The 18,544-nt window shown below is 44.1% G+C and overlaps 2 long non-coding RNA genes across 2 annotated transcripts in view; one reads left to right on the top strand and one right to left on the bottom strand.

Moving 5' to 3' along the window:
- LOC125346625 overlaps window positions 1-18,544 on the top strand; it is a 115,339-nt gene that overhangs the window by 18,006 nt on the left and 78,789 nt on the right. The window lies entirely within an intron of this gene.
- On the bottom strand, window positions 191-16,445 carry LOC125346642. Its single transcript, XR_007209990.1, has 3 exons — window positions 16,363-16,445; window positions 13,125-13,132; window positions 191-200 (listed from the first exon to the last, which is right to left on the bottom strand). It is a non-coding gene; the product is annotated as an uncharacterized LOC125346642 (long non-coding RNA).

The following is an 18,544-nucleotide window of genomic DNA, read 5'->3' as shown; positions in this document are numbered from 1 at the left end:
CAGGGCCTGAGCACTGTCCCTGGCTTCTGCCCGCTCAAGGCTAGCACTCTGCCACTTGAGCCACAGCGCCGCTTCTGGCCGTTTTCTGTATATGTGGTGCTGGGGAATCGAACCTAGGGCCTCGTGTATCCGAGGCAGGCACTCTTGCCACTAGGCTATATCCCCAGCCCCCTCAGTTATTTTTTTATTCTCCATCTCCTCTTCAGTTGTACTGCTTTTTGGACCTGGCGAGTTGGCTTGCCCTTTGATGAAATTTGTTATATTTCTTTGTTATTTGTGCATCTGGAGATCTGTGAGTAGCTTCCCTGGTTTGGCTTTGTGCTGGTTCCCACTGGTCCGTCAGTGGGAGACTTGTTTGTGTCCTGGCTCTGGGTTTGAGTTTGGCTGTTGAACCTTACTGCCCAATGGGTGAGCGTGAGCGTCTCTGTTGTTGCTGAGGTGGTCACCCTCACTGCACTTGGGGGTGGGTAGGTTCTGTGTCTTCCTCTGTGGGATAGTGTCCTGCTGCTGCATTGTGCTGACCCTAGCATGCCCCTGGTGGGGGTTTGCTGGTCGCTGATTCAGCATGGTGTGGAGGCTTTTCTCTTCTTTTGTTCTTTTATTCCACTCGGTATCTTGGTCAGAGGAGCTCACCTCTCAGGCGGTTAGCCCACCTGTGTGGATTGCTCCGGGGCCAGTGTTGTTGAGGGGCAGCCCACCCTCTTGTGCGAAATGCGCCAATCTGAGTGGGCACTGCCGCTGGGGGGCCCTGCCCACCTGTGCGGGGTATGCCTACCAGAGCAGGCCCCAGGTTGTTGGGGTGTGCTTGTGCCCTCCCATGAGTTTGCTGTGGGCGGCGGTATGTGTGGGGCCCAGTGGGATCAACTGTTCGGGTGAGGGTTGGTGCCCACAGACTCTGCACCTCCTCTGCGAGGGGGTCGTGCGATCGGGCCCAGGTGTCCCTGCTGCGCTGGTATTGCCCACCAGCAAGCCTGTGACTTTTGTTCAAAAAGTCTGCGAGGACCAGACGCCTCAGGTGGGGCTTCCAATGCCTGCCGGTCCCCGGGCCCCTGTTGGGGAAGGGGTGGGGCTGGTGCGGCAGGTTCAGGCTCCTCTGCTGCCTTGGCGCTGCTCCGCCCCTGCTAGCTCCTGTGTCCTCCCAGAGTCTGAAGGGACCTTTTGCTGCCTGATTTGGGGGTTCTTTGTTCCCTCAGGGTGGGGAGGGGGAAGGAGGGAGCTCTAGCTTCTTTGTAGGGTTTGGGTCTCTGATAGCTGGTCTCTTGTTGGGGGAGAGGGTAATGGGGAACTTACTGGTCCTGGATTGTGTGTGTGTCCCGCGCTGCTGTTGGCTCTTCGGTGGTGGGGTGCTGGGGTGTGGCGATCGGTCGTTTGGTGGTGGCGGCCCCAGCTCTCCCCTTCTGCACCGCCTGGTTTCCCCGCCGCTGAAGTCCGATCCCAGCTGTGTGGTCCCGCACCTCCCATCTGTCTCGATCGGTCCACACTCTCCCTGGGGTCCATGGAGTCCTGCTGTCAGGACACTGCACTCCTGGAGTGACTTTTCAGCAGTCGGTTTGTTGGCGCTGGGTCCCCTTTCCCAGCCTGGCCCTGTTTGGGCCAGGGTAGGCAGGTGGGGGAAGGGTACCCCGGAGATTTTCCGGCTCCGTGCAGGTTATAGGCTCTTCTTAAAATTTTTTTTTTTTTCATTTCCTGCATTTCTCTGTTGCTTCTGGCTTCTGGGTTTGCTGGGTTCTTGATGGGGTGTTGGGTTCTGGAGTTCCCAGCTTGCTATTCAGTTGGAGTAAGTTGGGGTGCCTCCCTACTGTAGCGGCACCATCTTCCTTCTCCAATGCATTTTTAATTCGCGCCGGCGATACATGTTTCATGCATATGTTTCATGTGTCCTTATCCTTGTCTGATTAGTTGTGTTTTGTGTGGACTGCTATATTGGGAAAAGGGCCTCTGGCCGGCGGCCTTGGCAGGCTGATTGCCGGGGGATGGAAATCTCCACTGGGGAGAATCCCCCTGAGAATTTTCAGGGCCCTATGGGCTTTCCATCACTCTGGCTGGCAGCTTGTGGACGCTGGACATGCCATCCAAGGCATAAAGCCTCTATTTCTATGTCCTGTTTTGTCTTGACTAGTTTTGTCTTTGAAGTTGGTACCAGTTTTAAATATAAACCTTTGTTTACCATAAAAGTGCAGGCTGCTAAGAGCCTGGTTCAAACAGCTGGCTCATCTTAGCCTGAGACTAATTCAAAACTGTAAAATGTCCCTAGCTAAAATTGGGCTAGACACTAGAGTCAAGTGCTGGGTGGGCTCAGTTATACTCCAGGGGACCCCAACCTAGTTATCTTCAGCTGAAAAGTATTTAGTATGCTAAAATGTCTTGCTAAAAGTAACAGGCCCTGGTAAATGAGACTAAAAAGTGCTAAAATCATTAATTAAAGGTTATGTCTTATGTTTTGGTCATTGCAAGAGTAAGATTGGGAAAAATACCTCTTGCCACTAAAAAATGTACGGCCAATAGTTGTTTTGAGCGCTTTTAAGTTCGTTTACATAAATACTTGCATATGCATGTATGTATGTATGTGTGCGTGCACACACACGCACACGTATGTGGGTGTGAATGTGTTCAAGATTGAAACTGTATTTTATTTTAAAGAGGAACCATAGTTTAATTGTTACTCCATTTTTCCTTACAGGTTTTCAATAAAATGATTTATTATTTGCAGCAACTGATAAAAATATTGTATCAGAGTTGTTGCAATTTTTGCCTTCGCACTTGCAACAGTAAATATCAAATTTTTCTCACTCCCTGAAAATCAGCACAACAAGATGACTTATGGGCTGTTATATATTTAAACAATTACAAAGCCTGTTACACCAAAGACAGCACTCCCTGGATGTAATTCACATTCATGCTCATTCTAATTTGCCAGGTCCTATGGCATATGGTAATTCTCAAGTAGATGCTTTAGTCTCTTTTGCTCCCGCAAAAGAACATGCTATCTTTAAAATTTTATAATATCTTACATAAGTTAAATATAATCTTCAAGTTCAAGGTGTAGTAAAACAAGCTCAAAAAATAAAAAAGGTGGAATATGGATAGTACCGAGAGGTATGAGACTTCTATGAAAAGTCTTTATGAAATAGCCCGAGCCATTATTGAGGAAGCAATATTTGTTCTTAATTCATTTGTTCTTAATTTCTCCTCTAGGAGATATATGGCCAGAGCAGAGCACCACTTCTTAGCCCTGCCTTTGTTAAACAAGCCACAGGCTGTCTGGGCTTCATTGGGTGTGGGGCTAGATTGTGTTCCAGGGGAGATAATAACCCAGGGGCTAGGGTACGTTTATGTTTCTACTGAAGACAGCCCACCTTTCTAGCACCTGCTCCAGTAGATCCAGCAACAAACAGCCTCCCCTCCCCCTGCATCAAGATCGGGGTGAGACATTCTCATCCAAATCATAAGGCCATTCTAATGGACAGGTGTGCACTGATAACATGTATGGGCTACATCAGAGGTAATGTATTGGGCCTATATTCCTAACCCTCCTTTATTACATCCATATTTATGGACAGAAGCCCCCATCTCTGTTTCTACATCTATTCCTGACTTACTCTCTCTCCCCATGGGTCTGGCATTCCAGTCTTTCCCATGGAAGAAGGACGATCTTTTTTTTTTTTTTTGCCAGTCCTGGGGCTTGGACTCAGGGCCTGAGCACTGTCCTTGGCTTCTTTTTGCTCAAGGCTAGCACTCTGCCACTTGAGCCACAGTGCCACTTCCGGCCATTTTCTGTATATGTGGTGCTGGGGAATTGAACCCAGGGCCTCATGTATATGAGGCAAGTACTCTTGCCACTAGGCCATATCCCCAGCCAAGGACAATCTTTTAACTTCTCTGATTCTCAATTCTCTAAGGCTATCTGTCTAAGCCATTCTCCATGTTATCCTTTTGAATATTAATAATGGATTCAACATGAAGGTTCATATAATTCCAGTAGAACTCTGCTGGTTAGACTGTCTTCTTGGTCTGTGGGATCTCATACCTATAAGTTAGACAATTATCCTAGTCCTGCTGGCCTCCTAAATGTGACATTTTTACTTATCTGAACCTGAATTTTACTGAAAGGCATTGGGAAACTTGTCGAGGAATTTTTCCAACTATATGTAATACATCCCAACATACTTGGTATGATTGGGGACCTTTTGGTGTGTGGTTACAAAACTGCACTGAATATAACCCATCCTGTGACCCTACTTAATCTATGAACATGTCCAACTCCATGTCTGCTAAACAGCTTTTAGGATGGTCTTACTGTCAGTTCCCCCAGCCAGTCAAGAAAATACTTTTACAAAGTAGAATGTTAAAAGACTACAGTGTTGTAGCCCCAAGAAAAAGTGTATACAATTATTAAAAGTTAATGTAGGCATTGTTGTCAGTCTGAAAATGTTACAGAAGATGGATGATCTTTGCCCAATTGGATTGAGGGATGATAGTTATTTTTAAAAGATGAGGCAGGATAAACCAGAGGTACAGAAAGCGGTGCTAACAAGTGTACAAGAGTAGAGACTGCACTTATGAGAGATGGCTATAGGCCAAACCTATGTTGGCCCAGAAAATCCTAGCCATATTAAAAATGTCTGATTACTAAAAATTATTGCCCTGGCAAAATTACTCAAGGGCCATTGATTGCCTAAAGCTGTTTTGGAATTTAGTGGAGCGCCAGCTTGCAAAAGCCAGTGTACTTAAAGGAAATGCAAATCAAAACAACATTGAGATTCCATCTCACCCCAGCAAGAATGTCATATATCAAGAAAACTAATAATAACAATTGTTGGAGGGGATGTGGCCAAAAGGGAACCCTACTTCATTGTTGGTGGGAATGTAAACTGGTTCAGCCACTCTGGCAAGCAGTATGGAGATTCCTCAGAAGGCTCAATATAGAACTCCCCTATGACCCAGCAGCCCCACTGTTGGGTATCTATCCAAAAGCCCACAAACAAAATCACAGTAATGCCACCAGCACAACAATGTTCATCGCAGCACAATTTGTCATAGCGAGAAGCTGGAACCAACCCAGATGCCCCTCCATAGATGAATGGATCAGGAAAATGTGGTACATTTACACAATGGAATTTTATGCCTCTATCAGAAAGAATGACATTGTTCCATTTGTAAGGAAATGGAAGGACTTGGAAATAGTTATACTAAGTGAAGTGAGCCAGACCCAAAGAAACATGGACTCTATGGCCTCCCTTATTGGGAATAATTAGTACAGGTTTAGGCAAGCCATAGCAGAGCATCACAAGGCCCAATAGCTATACCCTTAGAAACACATAAGATGATGCTAAATGAAATGAACTCCATGATATGGAAACAAGTGATATATCACAGTTATAACTACTTTCAACGTCTTATGTGTATGTGTAGTTTCTATTATTGATGATGTTTTGTATCACCTTCCTATGTTTGCACCTACACTATATCTGTAATCTTATCAGAGTATATTGGAAACCGTGTTTACTGGTATTGGAAGTAGGAAATTCAAAGGGAATACCAAATTCGAGAGACACAGGGTAAAAAAAGAGAAATACCTACAAAAGCAATACTTGCAAAACTGTTTGGTGTAAGTGAACTGAACAACTGGGAGGGGGGAGGGAAAGGGGGGGAGGGAGGGGGCCATGAGGGACAAGGCAACAAACAGTACAAGAAATGTATCCAATGCCCAACGTATGATACTGTAACCTCTCTGTACGTCAGTTTGATAATAAAAATTTGAGAAAAAAAAAAAGCCAGTGTACTTAAAAAAGCAACCAGGAAAATGTTAGATTTTGCTCAAGTCAGGCGTTAGGTTAAGCTTCTCTAACCAGTCTATGCAGAAAGTTGCAGGCAGCCCATCAGGAGGTGTGACATTCTATTGGGGCCACTGGGAGACACTGCTGCCTGCTGCCACCAGGGCCCCTGCTCATCCCATTTGGGTTAAGATGGAGGACCGCCTGACAGTCATCTCTAAGAATTTACATCTTCACTCTGTGCACTGCTACCCTGTCAAGATAGGATCATGATTTTGACCCAGCGCCACTCACTTTGGGTGCCTGTTCCGCATGCATCTTCCCTGGGCCGGAGGACCTGTACAAGGACTAGTAATGCGCTTTTTCAAGCAGCTTTTAAAGAGGAGTCATTTGCCCCTGGGGATGGGGTACAAGACTCCTCCCTTACTTCCAGTTGCCCAGCCCTACCCCCTCATTCCGGGGTATCCACCCCTACCCTTTCTCTACTAAATGTTACTTGCTTTATTGGAAATGGTACCCTTGATGTAGGAGGTCTGAACCCTGCCTTTTGCAATGATAATAAATTATATGACTCTGCCTCAATGTCCTTATGCCCCCCCCCCCCCGCCAATAGCACGGTGTTTCTCTGTGGCGATACTGCCTATAGCTTATTGCCAAAGAATTGGAATAGAGTTTGTACTATTGTTTTCCCTTTGCTGGACATTGATGTCATCCCCAATAATCAGTCTTTACCTATCCCCATTGTAGACCACATTGCTAACAGGTCACCTAGGGCTGCCCTTGCCCTTCCTTTGTTGCTGAGCTTAGGAGTTGCTGCTGGGGTGGTAATAGGCATTGAGGGTCTTAGTACCTCACTTCATGTTTATGAAGTCTAAACAAATGATTAATGATATGCATCAAGTTGCTAGCACTATCCTAGATCTGCAATCTCAACTTTATTCCTTGGCTGCCATGGTCCTCCAGAATCGCTGGGGCTTGGACCTGCTCACTGCCAGAGAAGGGGGACTCTGCCTGTTTTTACAAGAGGAATGCTGCTTTTATGCTGATTGCTCTGGAATTGTCCATGATAAAGTAAAGAGGCTACAAGAGGATCTTGAGCGACGCCACAACGAACTGAACTCTAATTTCCTCTGGACTGGGCTAAATGGGTGGCTCCCTTACCTCCCCTTGTGGGCCCCTTGGTTACCACAATTCTTGTATTTACATTTGGCCCTTGCATGGCTAATAGGCTTCTTCAATTTCTTAGGGAACGAGCCAGAGCTGTCCAGTTAATGGTGGTCCGACAGCAATATGCTGCCTTAAACCAATTGGGAACCCTATGAGGTTGGCCGTGGCCCCTACCAGGGTGTACAGGCGTGAGGCAAAAATAACAGGGCCTCCTCTTTTTTTTTTTTTTTTTTTTGGCCAGTCCTGGGCCTTGGACTCCGGGCCTGAGCACTGTCCCTGGCTTCTTCCCGCTCAAGGCTAGCACTCTGCCACTTGAGCCACAGTGCCACTTCTGGCCGTTTTCTGTATATGTGGTGCTGGGGAATCGAACCTAGGGCCTGGTGTATCCGAGGCAGGCACTCTTGCCACTAGGCTATATCCCCAGCCCAACAGGGCCTCCTCTTGAGTGTCAATCCCTCCCACCGAATCCTTCTACTGGGCTGGCAGGCCCGGCAGAGCCTGAAGAGCTAGAGTCATAGTCAATGACGGGTAAGATGCTCAGAGGGGGGCAACCTAAGACAGGCACCCTCTCGAGTAGGGCAGCCACCTGCTAATAAAACAAAAAGGGGGAGATGTGGGATATGCCAGGGCATGTTACATCAGAAAGAGGCAACTAGCTGGCCCCGCCTGTTTCCCAGCCCGGGGATCACGTGTGGTGAAGATGGCGCCTGATGATGAACCTGGAGGTGGTCCTGTGGGCTGTGACAAAAAATTAGGCTGCCTCTTAAGATTGGTCCCTGGCCTTTCCACCCTTGACAGACAGCTCAGGCCTCCTCTCACAGTCCCTGGATAGGTGCACGTACACCCCTCCCCTTCCTGCCGATCTTTGACCTGATTGGCTCCTGTGCCTTATTTAATAGCAGGATGTACCTCAATAAAAGAGACCTTGCACTGACTCGGCTCCCAGACGGGTCTGATTGTCCTTCGGTGAGGGAGGGCTGGGTGCGGGTGGTCTGTTGACCCTTTCCTTTCTTGGCTCGTCCAGTCGGGCCATGCCTTTCTGTCTCTCCCACAGGCCAGGGGAACAGGGGGGCTAAAAGCCCTGACAGAACCCAGGGCTTCATGTATACGAGGCAAGCACTCTTGCCACTAGGCCATATTCCCAGCCCTTGTGCTACCTATCAAAACAGGTTTCCTCAAGAATAACCAGAGAAAACCTAGCTCTCAGTGACATAAAATGAGTAGAGTTCTGGTCTTGTGAGTATTTCATTCTGGGATGAAGGGTCCATTGCCCTCCAACTCTTGCTGCTCCACCTCCCACATTTCAGTGTCTCCAGGCTGGTCAGCAACCATTGCCCTCTAACAAAGGAAGTTCTGATGGGAATGCATTCTTATGGAAGGAATTCCATTTTCTTTCCAATGTCTTGGCTCTGACTTGTTCAATGCCCAGTGTGGAGCCTGGAAAATTGATTTTGTAGAATCAGGATATTCTTTCTCTAATGGCAAAAGCTCAGTGTCCTGCCATGTCCTCATGTGACTCTTTTCAAGTCTCTCCAACATAAAGATTTCATTGCAAATTTCTTCTGAGTCCTAATCTCCTCAATCTCTAGTCTGGACGCCTGTGTGAAAATTTGCCATCCGCTTTGAATTTGGGCTAGCATAGTGGAGTTGGTAGTAAAAGAAATCACTAGTATTTTATTCAGAGTCTCAACTTGAGCTGGTGTTTCAGTCACTTTGCTTGAGGAGCTCCCTTGGAAATGAAATTGGGAAGCATTGCCATAAATGAATTCCCCCAATAAAGCAAAGTTCTACATTGTCTAAGATTAAAAGTTCATTCCAGGGAGATCAGCATGGAAGCTTTATGTGTGTATGTGTGTGTGTGTGTGTGTGTGTGTGTATGTGTTTGTGTGCAATAGTACTGGGGATTTTACTCAGGGCCTCAAACTTTTGATTATCTTTTCACTTAAGGCTGGTGTTCTACCACTTGAACTACACTTCCACTTCCACTATTTTCCTGGCTAATTGGAGATAAGTCTTGAGGAATTTTCTGCCTTGAATCTCTGATCCTCAAATCTCAACCTCCTGAGTAGCTAGGATTACAGTCATGAGCCACCAGATGGCTAGCACACAGCAACTTTAGGGAGCTCAGAAAGAATTCATGTCTAAGAATAGAAATAGTCTATTTACTACAAATGTGCAAAGGTAAAGAAAAATCCCCTGCCTCTTGTCCCTCAGCATATTTACTCTTATTTTTGTGTTCCTCTTCAGTACCTATCAGTATTTCATGAGTGTAAGGTTCACCCCCAGGAGGACTCCATGCAGATACCTCTATTTAATTCTGTGCCCAGTGCCTGTGTTACCTAGGTAACTGGCACACCTGGAGGCCATTATCTCCTCCTTCTCTGAGGTCACATCCAATCTACCTGCACATACCTCCCAACTTTCCCTATATAATCCAGCTCAACATGAGTCTCCACTCTTTTTCCTTTTCTGTCTTACTCTCTCTTGCTCTATTTCTCTCCTTTCCCTCCTTTTCCTTCCCCTCATGGCTACGTGCATACCATCATATAAAATGATGCTTATCAAAATGAACTTCAAGAAATGGAAACAAAATTTTTTATTGTACTGTTTGCAGTTCTTTTTTTTATTGTGTTCTTTCACTTTTTTACCGCTGTTTTTAATAGCTGTACCTTTTGGCTTGTGTGTAAGTGTATCTGATTTGGGGAGGGGATGCCAAAGCACAGAAATGATGGGATGAAGGGTGAACTAACTCAGCAGTGATACTCACTAGACGCTATATTGGAAATGAACTATACAACGCTTTTTGGAAGATGGTCGGGGGGAAAAATCTGGGAGAAAATGAGTAACAGGAATGTACGCAATACGTGACTTACGTAATGGTTGACTGTTCTGAACCTAATTTTTTTTTTTTTTTTGCCAGTCCTGGGCCTTGGACTCTGGGCCCGAGCACCGTCCCTGGCTTCTTCCCGCTCAAGGCTAGCACTCTGCCACTTGAGCCACAGCGCCGCTTCTGGCCGTTTTCTGTATATGTGGTGCTGGGGAATCGAACCTAGGGCCTCGTGTATCCGAGGCAGGCACTCTTGCCACTAGGCTATATCCCCAGCCCCTGAACCTAATTTTTATGATAAAAATTAAAAATCAATCAAACGGCACTGGTGGCTCACCCCTGTAATCCTAGCTACTCTGGTGGCTAATATCTGAGGATCACAGTTAGAAAGCAGCTGGAACAGAAAAGCCCGTGAGACTTATCTCCAATAAGCTATTTGTCTTTAATAAGCTATTTAGAAAAAGCCAGAGCTATCTCTGTGGTTCAAGTGATAGAGCACTAGCTAGAACAAGAGAAGCTCAGGGACAGCACCTTCGACCCAAGTTCATGAACTAGCAAAACAAACAAACAAAAGGGTTAGAGGCATGATTCAAATAGTATAACACTTGTCTAGCATGGAGAGATTTTGTATTCAAAGTCACACTCGCAGACCCCATACTCTGATACAGTTCAACTCTAGGTGGCCAGTAAGTGGCAATCCTGCCCCTTGCTGTGTCTATCTTCCCTAGACAAGTCTTCCTCTTTGTCACAATCTATGAATTTCACTGGCGTCCTGAACTACTAATGAGAAATGTAGTGATGGATTCTCCTTTATCACCCATAGATGAACTGACAGTTCATCTGACAGTCGCAGGGATCTTGGAGACTTTTCTGGATCACCACCCAGTGTGAAGGCCGTGTGAAGACACAGGAGAAAGTGTCCATCCACAATCCAAGTAGAGAGATCTCAGAAGATCTCAGGCTTGCAGTGCTGTGAACTATAAACTTCTGCTGTTACAACCAGCAAGTCTGCAGAGCTTTTGTTAGGGCAACCCTAGCAAATGGATGTAGCCCCGTTTGCAATCCCTCAACTGTCCACGCTCCAGCAACACAGGTTTCCTTTTGTCCATTGAACTTTCTATAGCCTGCTTGCTGCTAGCTTCTGAGTAACTCCTCTTTCCTCTTCTTGGAAGGCCTTTGCTTATTACCTGATTGTTTCATAATCTTCCTTCTTGTTTCAGTCTCTTCTACTTTTATTTATTCCACTAATGTTTCTTCAGTGCTAGCCATATGCCTGGTCAAAAACAAACAAAAACACCCCAGATCCTGAGCATGCAGCATTGAACAGGCATTGTGCCTGCCCTCAGAGGGCTGACAGGTTTTCCTCGTTGGGGTCTTCTGTTAGAAATCTTTGTATTACTGTGTTCTATTACACTTGCCAGTGGCAATGCATTTATTTGAATGGATGCAAACGTCCTAGTAGATGTCTTGTGGCTCTTGTGGCAAATACATCACTTCAAGCACAAGTGAAGAGAAAACAGGTTGTTTGGAGCAGACTCAGAATGAGGCTAGTTTTTCCTGGAATGATGTGGCTACTCCATTGCTGTTTTGGGTAGTAGAACATTTGTCTTATTTCTGCTGAATGTGCTTTGGTCTTTAATGACCCTGTGGTTCTTTGTACCAGTCCTGGCCAGCAGTAAAGATTAGCTGATTCCTAGTAAAACTGCTCTGAAGCAATCACTGATTAAAGCAATCTGCTCAGGATGGCAGGAAGCAGCAAAAAGCAAGAGCTAGCCTTCAGGCAATAAAGATCGAGGAAAAGGGATTAGACTTCAGGGATGTAATTAGTTGTTTAGGGAACTATTAACGTGTTAGAAACAAAATGTACTTTTCAAAAAGCAAAACAGGTCTCAGTAGCACTGCTGCCTGTCTGCCATCCTTTGAAGAAAACACCAGAAACATCAATTTGTTGTCAAAGGGGAAATTGTTAATGGCCCACATGGGATCATGTGGGGTTCTCAATGCAGGTGTTGTAAACTTGTTGGATGACACACAACCTTCCATCTCCTTCCATCTTTGGAGATTTCCCTTGGCTTTGCAGATACTTTTTAGTCTCAGGATCCTGGAGTCCAAATGTCAGTGGTGTTCTACAGTTATTCAAATAAAGAAAAGATGTCCCCTTTGTCCATTTCAGAACAGTCTTCTCATTTAGAGGCCCAGAAAAGGAACTTGCCTAAGTCGCATACAAGACAGGATCTAAGCTCAAAAGAAGACAGGTAGAATGTGAAGGAAACAACATTTGTTTATTCCATTTTAGTATTGCCTAAACCCTCCCTTCCTTCCTTTCTTTCCTCCCTCCCCTTTTCCTCCCTCTCTCCCTCTCTTCCTTCCTTCCCTCTTCCCAGAGTGGAACTTGATCTCAGAGCCTGGCACTCTCACTGAACGGTTTTTTTTTTTGTTGTTGTTGTTGTTGCAAAGGTTATCACACTATATAATAAGAGCTGAGAATCCTCACTGCTATTCTCAATGAATGATTTGTTCAATTATTGAAGATGGTGATTGGGGACAGGGTCAAAATGATCCAGTTAGTTTCTGTTGGGCCATTTGGTTAAAATTGTACTGTTAGCTGGGCATGTAAGTACTCCATAAATCTCTTCTTTGCACATTGTCCAGTCATTTCTCAACAACTTGGTTTAGACTACTACCCTTCCTTTGACTCACTTGTGAGATACTGTATTTGTGCGTGTGGGTGCAATTATCTTAATAAAGTTGGTGGCCAGACACTTACTTTGAAGCCATGAATGGAAGAGAAGTGTTGTGCATCTTCTTATGGAAGCATTTTCTAATTCCTTAGTAGAAAAGCAATGATCCCTAAATCACCTTTCAAATATCTGGATGTCAGAAGAGATTAATACTCACTCTTCACTTAATCAGACTCCTATGTCTACACTATAATTCCCTATTGTTTGAGAAATCTTCAGTCAGTGTCTCTAGAAGCAATTACCAGGTCCCCCTCACCCCCGATGTCTACAGCATTGCTCACCCTGCTCCTTCTATGGCACTGTCCTCCTTCTGCCCTGACCTCTGGGGAAGAATAATGAGAGGAGTGACTCTGGATTTGGAGTCTAGCTCCAAATATGAGTTCTCCCACTTATTGTCAGTGTGACCTTGGTATGACCACTTAACCTTTTTGAGTCTTTGTCCAAACAGAATAGTACTACATACCTCGTGGAGCTATGAAATATTTGTAAAGCACATTCATTCCTTACCTACTTTATTCGGAGCATCTAAATATTATTTTTATATGTCTGGCCCAGGGCAGATGAGATTTTTGCTACCATAAAGCATGTTCCCTTCTATTTTCTTTGTGCATAAACTGGCAAAACTCTAGGCTTGGAGCTTCGTCTACAAACATGACCTTGCACAAGACTTCATTTGATTACCAGATTGTTTCAGGGTGAACTCTAAAGGTCTCAGATTTAAACTATCAACTTGACTTTAAGTACAACAGTTTGGATTCTGTTGTCAATTCTATATCCATTGTTTAATCTGGGTTCAAGAGGTGACTCTTTAGCATATTCACTATTTTTCTTGAGAATGTGTTTTCTTGGATTAGTATTTATTTATTTATTTATTTATTTTTTGGTCTTACCGGGTTTAGAAATCAAGGCTTTGTGATTGTTAGGTGCCTACCTACAATTCCCAACCTCAGAATGTTTTAGGATAGCTGTGAGGTAACTAAATAAATCTAAAAGGGATGAATTGCCAAGTTTCAAAGGGCAGAAACAACCCTGGCTTAATGACAGGGAATGAATGATTATTTCTTGGAAGAGGAGGAGAGAAGGTAGAAACTTGGAGTTTGAAACTGGACTGAAGAAGTATATAGAGACCAAAGAGCTTTGAAGTTGAACCTTTGTCAGGAAACAACTCTGCACTTGTGGGAGAGAGAGTTTAATTCACTACAAAAATGAAGCTGCTGCTCCTATGTCTGGGGCTGACCCTGGTCTATGCCTACCATGAAGGAGAAATGGATGTTGTGGAGCACTTTGATCTATCAAAGGTAGAGTCATGCAGTAGCTCAACTTCTGACTTTGCTGGGGGAAAGGGAAACCTTGGGTAAATCTGAAGCCAGGCCAGTCCTCTGAGGGCTCAGAAATTCTTTAATATTCGACAAAAGGGGGTTCCAAACCTTCAACTAAGAGCAGTTGCGCCATATTGAATTGTGACAATGCCTGGGTCAACCACTGTTGGTGGAGGGACAGTACAAATGGGCCTAGGTGCTGTGCCAATGGACCCCAGACCTAATGCCAACTGCAAATCCTAAGTCCTGGACCATGAGCTAAAGTCAAGGAGAAAAGTGTCCATGTGATGTTGCTTCTTTCTCTCAGTTGTCTTATTTATTGCAGATTACAGGGCCATGGATTACCGTTTTCTTGGCCTCTGACCAAAAGGAAATGACAGATGTAAATAGTGATATGAGAGTTTTTGGAAAATACATTGATGTCTTGAAGAACTCTTCCCTGTTGCTTCAATTCCATACCAAGTAAGTATGGCCTCTTTTTGTTGGCAAAGCGTAAATAGACACCTGAACTTTGGCCTTGACCTCTACAGACACAAATACAGGCACACACATGTACATACAATCACAAGGACACACATGGACACAGGCGGTGGTGTATCCAAAGCAGAGTCCCGCCTCTGACACGGACCAGCACTTGATGGGACTAGGGCTCTGCAAGAATCAATAGTTGATTATAGGAATAAATTTATTAAGAATGGGAGAAGGAATGGATAGTCACTGTTGAATCACAGCAGTGTGAAATTATAGCTTAAGTTAAGAGCATGGAATGTGCAATGTGAATCTCTTAGTAGTAGTTGACCAAGGAGATGCACCCCTTCCCACATTGAATTTCTGGTGGAAAGGGGTATAAAAATGATTCTACCTGGTGAGATTTGAAAGGACCAAACAGGTAACATCTGTAAAGCCAGCAATGGTGAAAACTCAGCTAATGAGCTAGGGAAATGGCTCTGGTATAATATCAGTGGGAAATAGAAACAAAAAAAATGTTTTCCTTATTCTTGAAGTATCACGTTGAGGGCTGAGAATATGACTTAGTGGTAGAGGGCTTGCCTCGCATGATGAAGCCCTGGGTTCGATACCTCAGAATTACATAAACAGAAAAAGTTGGAAGTGGCTCTTTGGCTCAGCTGGTAGAGTGTTAGCCTTGAGCAAAAAGAATCCAGAGACAGTGCTCAGGCCCTGAGTCTATGCCCCAGCACTGGCTAAAAAGTATAAATTGAAGCTGAGGTTCAAGTGGTAGCTAATTTTGAGTAAGTATGCTACCTGTTTGTGCTCAGGCCCTGAGTCAAGATTGAAGACTAACATGAGAGAAAGGGGGGGGGGGGGGGAAGAGCAAAACAGAGAGACAAAGACAAGAGATAAACACAAGCAATGTAAATAAAATCTGTTTGGTAATTGTAAAATGTGTTCATAATGGAAGTGGAATTAGAAATTCATGTTATAGTTAGAGTAGAGGTTGGGAAGGCAGCTTCAGCCATGTCTCTGAGCATCACCTCATTCTGTTTCACAGAATAAACGGGCAGTGTACTGAAGTCTCTTTGGTTTGTAATAAAACAGAAGAGAATGGTGTATATACTATTAATTGTAAGTAAACAGAAATATTTCTAAATTATATTGTTTCTTGCAAGGGATTTATAAAGCTGTATTCGTTTTAAGACCTTGATCACTTGTTATCATTTATTTTCGTAATACATGGAGCCCATTCTATTTCCCACATTCTGAATTTGGGGAGGATGTGGGCAAAAGCCAATGCCTGGCACTTAACCCCATCACTCGTGATGGCCATTGTCACAGCGTGCTACACAGTACACAGCCCCAGGTATGCTCTGCCAGTGTCCTCACAGAGCCCACAGAGGCGTGTCACCCACAGAAATGCTGAGGGACGGGGACAGGTGTCACAGAGGGTGATGGAGGGGAAGTTGTTGTTGGGGAGAAATACTCTGCTCACTTTATAAATTTCGTTATGAAGCCCAAGGAAATATAAAGAAAAGGCATTAGATGTTTTCATCCTATTTCTTTTAGAATATGCACTTGCTTTGGTGTGTGGTTAGTAAATATATTCCATTACTCTTATGTATTTAAGAAATTCTGAGCTCTGTTCTGCTTTCTCTACAGATGATGGATTCAATGTATTTAGTGTAGCTGATGTGAAATATGATGAATACATTATATTTTTTGCCAAGAATGAGAAGAATTTTCTATTGGCTGAACTCTATGGTAAAGTATTTGCATGATGATACTTACCTACGGGTGGAAGGGCAGGAAACAAAGGAATCTTACATATAAAATGGTCTTCCCAAGGATCTCTGGGCCATCTCTCCCCCACTGAAGACAGATTTACCTGTGGTCCTCCCCCAGGCTCAGTGATGGGATGATGATAAAATCTCCCAGCATGTCAGGAAGATACCCTACTGATGTCAAATTCTTCCTGAGTACCAAGCTGTCGCCACTCTCCCAAATCCCTGCTTCTTCATTCCTCTTTATGACCAATTCCCAAGGCACTCTGGTTATTGTCACTGTGTTTCCAGGTCGACAGCGGGATGTGAGGACAGAAATTAGGGAAAAGTTTGTGGACTTTTGTGCAAAACTTGGAATTCCTGAGGGAAATATAGTGGACCTGACAAAAGTTGGTAAGTTTACCCATCTAGGTTTTCTCTTCCTGAATTTTATGTCACAAAAATGTAAAATTCAAGGGAATCTGTAAGCTGGAGAGACATAGTTTCACTGAAAGAAATGTAAAGAAGGTGGTTTGTTAATGTATTCTTTCTCTGCTGCAGAAGATCCTTGTCTTCAGGCCTGAAGCAATGAAGAGGAGGCCTAAGCTTTCAGGTTGGTGATTATTGGGGTGAGGGTAGATTGTGACCAGGGTCTTGCATAAGAAGTTTTACTAAAGATTCCAATGAAAATAATTTGGTGAGGAGGTTTGTGTGGACAGCTTAGCCTTGAGCAATATGTATTCAGGACCTATGCTACCAGGAGCTTGGGAGCAAATGGCTTCAGTCACTAAGAAATAAACGGAAAAAATGCTGTTTATCTTATAGTTTTGCTGAGAATAAAAGACAGATGAAAAGAAGATGGATACTGATACTATGTTAAGAATCATTAAGACATAAAATCTGGAATGGGATAAACACTAGTAGTGAATATGACACTCAATATATTTAATCTGTGCTTGCGGTCCATCTACAAGCTGAGGAGGCCATCTCCCCATGCAATCATGAGGCCCACGTTTGCCTTCAAACTCTGCATGCCACTGACTTCTCATCAAGGAACATCTGCCCCATCTGATCATCCTCCAGTATGGAAAACAGATTCTGAATTACTGTGAGTCTTTATTAAGTAAAATATGTGAAATTTTCAGCAACTTGTATGAAATAAGTATTGAATAAAATTATCAATGGACATTGCCTTTGTCATTAATATATGAAAAGGTCTTCAAACATTCTCCTTATGCTAAAGATGGCAGAAACAAGTCTTTGATCCTTCATCACTTTTTATTTTCCGTAGAACCAATTGTGGGAAGCTTAAGACCACATGAACAATGGGAATGGGTCATTTACTCAGTACCCTGTGTTCCCCTGTTTTGGTAAACCACCCATGTCAGAATGCCAGGGAGTTCGATTTCTTCACCAACTGCCACTGTAATAGAATTTCTGTTTGTCTTCAAGTCAGTTTAGGGGGTGTTTAGTAAATTTCTATGTTCTCCTCTGCTTGTTTAGTGCTGAGTGAACACTTCTTTGCTTAGGTTCCATCCTCATCACTTCCTCATCTCCAGGGATCTTCTGAAAAGTTCTGTGACTTGAATTCACTCCTGCCTCTACAAATTTCACTCTTCAAGATCTTCCTTAATCACCAAGGCTGACTTAGTCCCATCAAGGACCAAAGTTTTCTCTACATTTCTCTTTGCCATTTCTTGGGCAGAGTAAGTTCTCTCTCTAACGGTTCAATATTTCATTAGCCTGCAGTCATGTGACTTGTCTTTGTTTCTGGGAGAATGTGGAGCTGAGAGTGAATGAATGAGAGGGAGTCCCAGGTCTCTGTACCCATAATCCTCCTCCAGTGTCTTAGAATCCATATCGAGTTTCAAGATTGTCCTGCAGTAATTCTCTGTTATCCTGTCTCCATAAATACCATTTGCCATTTGATTTGCTTGTTCTTATGATCCAAAGAGAGAGAAAGCATGTAAGACTTACTTCATAACCTCTCTACCCTTAAATCTTTTTTGTGTGTGAGTTGGTTGTGGAGCTTGAGCTCAGAGCCTGGGCACTGTCCCTGTGCCTTCATGCTCAAGAGTAGTGTTCTATCACTTTGAGCCACAGCTCCACTTCAGGTAATGTTTTGGCTAATTGGGGGTAAGGGAGCTTTTCTGCCTATCTTTGAACCGTGATCCTCTGTTCTCAGCCTCTGGAATAGCTAGGATTACCGGTGTCAGTCATCAGTTTCCGGATACCCTGATTCTCTTTCTCAATGTGGCACTGACAGACAGTGTTGAGGTTGACACCAGCATGACAAAGTATGACATGCCTCCTGCAAAGAAAGCAAGAATGAAAGAAAGGAAAGCTCAATCATTGTAGGAATAAGAGATAATTCAGAAGATTATCTAGGATTTGAAGCTTGTATATTTTGTTGTCCCCTTCCCCCCATTTCAGAAGTCTAAATCATGTTCAGGCAGCTTATTCCTCCTCGGTCATGGATTTGGGCTGTCTTTCCAAAATA

The sequence above is a fragment of the Perognathus longimembris genome, chromosome 1 (assembly GCF_023159225.1).
Source record: "Perognathus longimembris pacificus isolate PPM17 chromosome 1, ASM2315922v1, whole genome shotgun sequence".
Taxonomy (NCBI): Eukaryota; Metazoa; Chordata; class Mammalia; order Rodentia; family Heteromyidae; genus Perognathus; species Perognathus longimembris.
This window is presented reverse-complemented; position numbering and strand designations above follow the sequence as displayed.